Source organism: Adiantum capillus-veneris, chromosome 23, assembly GCF_014529385.1.
Source record: "Adiantum capillus-veneris isolate H3 chromosome 23, ASM1452938v2, whole genome shotgun sequence".
NCBI lineage: Eukaryota > Viridiplantae > Streptophyta > Polypodiopsida > Polypodiales > Pteridaceae > Adiantum > Adiantum capillus-veneris.
The window spans coordinates 123,701,357-123,703,294 of NC_140953.1; the positions used below are offsets into that span (position 1 = coordinate 123,701,357).

Here is a 1,938-nt window from a genome sequence, read left to right on the forward strand (position 1 = left end):
CTGTCACAAGCTTGGACAACTTGTAACTTGCTAGTATTATTGAGTTTGGTAATAGTATGTGCCCTCAATTGTGAAAAATGTCGAAATAGTGGGAATCTTGAGGGGATACTCACTTTTTTCTAAAGAGAAAAGGCAAAAGGTGAGGGTCAGTTGTCGGCTGAGCGTGCAAGGGAGGCAGGCGGATGGAGAAGGCTAGTGGTGCCTGAGGCTCTGAGCGTGTAGGGGAGGCAGGAGTGTTTGTCGATAGCAGGACAGCTATGCGCATTTCACTAGTGAGACCCAAGTGGAGGAGACGATGACCAAGCTTTCCTTTTTTATATATGCAATACAGGTATTGCTATCAGCATCCACAATTACTCCAGTGGGTAGCCTAATCAGAAACGAAATGATCGGTTATGTACTCGATTTCAATCCCTATGCATGTCAAACTTTTGAAAACCAATCGAAATGTGATAGCCTTTCAATATGCGAAAGAAGGATCTCTGCAGATTCTCTATCTGTTAAATAACAAACCTACCAGTATGTTCCCTCGATTGTGAAAAATGTGGAAATAGCAGGAATCTTGAGGGGATACTCAATTTTTTTTAAAGAGGAAAGGCAAAAGGTGAGGATCAGTTGGTGGTTGAGTGTACAAGGGAGGCACCGAGTTCAATCCCTATGCATGTCAAACTTTTGAAAACCAATCAAAATGTAAAAGTCTTTCAATTTTCAAAAGAAGGATCCATTCTCTATCTGTTGAATAACAAACCTACCAGTATTATTGAGTTTGGTAATAGTTATAAGACTCAACGTCATAGAATTCCCTCCGGCTTTTGACATAAGTCTCCCTCCCTCCCAACTGCATGTAGCCACCCGCGCCGGCATGGATGCCTACAGGCAGGTACCATGAGGTAGCTCGGCATAGGATTGTGGGTTTCTTCATAATTAGTCTGCAAGTAGCCATCAGCACCGACTACAGACGGGTGTCATTAGGTAGCTCGGCAACATCTTTTTCTACACCGTGTCAGCTGTCCATGAGCTTTGAAAACTTGGTATGTATTGGGCAAGATTTACGCAATTGAGCGAGCAACTTGGATGAAAGTGGCAAGGAATTGCGGCTTTCTGCTTTAGTCTACCTCCCCCTCAACTGCATGTAGCCATCCGTGCCAGCACGGATGCCTACAGGCAGGTATCCTGAGGTAGTTCTAGCTTGGATGCAAGTGGCAAGGAATTGCGGCTTTTTGCTTTAGTGCGAGCAGCTTGGATGCAATTAGTGGCAAGGAATTGCGGCTTTCTGCTTTAGTCTACCTCCCCCTCAACTGAATGTAGCCATCCGCGCCGGCGCGGATGCCTACAGGTAGGTGTCCTGAGGTAGTTCTAGCTTAGAAATATGGAGTTCCGAAACTCTTTGCTGATCTGCAAGTGAGGTAGGCTTTGCTGATCTGCTCTATTTGATTGTTGTCCAAGGAGCAGCTAGAGTTTGCATCACGAGCTGCTGCTCGTGCAAGGATCCGTCCCGTCTGGGAACCTGGAGATCGTACGAGCTGTTGCCTGCTCCTGCACGGTACCATAGAATGCAAGATGCCAGCATTGGATGACATTGACGAAGGTGCATGACGCTGTGGCTTGCGGGGGCTAGGGCTGCTGATTATATGTTTACGCTTGTGCCTCACGACGTGGCTCTTCAACATGAACCTTCGGGCTGATAATGCTTGTTTGATGTTTTCGTTGGGGGATTTGGATCTACTCTGTGAACAGGAAACTAATGAGCACGAGAGAGAGAGAGAGAGAGAGAGAGAGAGAGAGAGAGAGAGATTCTGTGACTTGCAGACAGAGAGAGACGATGCAGCTAAAGTAACCATAAACGCTTCAAGGAGTTGGTGTTATAAGTCTGGTTGTTGAGGCAGTGAAGGCAAATGCGGGTGGGATCCTTGCATTTCTCTCTTCTACAAGGCTAGA

General features: G+C 46.3%; 1 pseudogene; it reads left to right on the forward strand.

The window, feature by feature from the left end:
- The first annotated feature begins 1,033 nt into the window (after positions 1-1,033).
- On the forward strand, positions 1,034-1,596 carry LOC147428481 (uncharacterized; annotated as a pseudogene).
- The last annotated feature ends 342 nt before the right edge of the window (positions 1,597-1,938 follow it).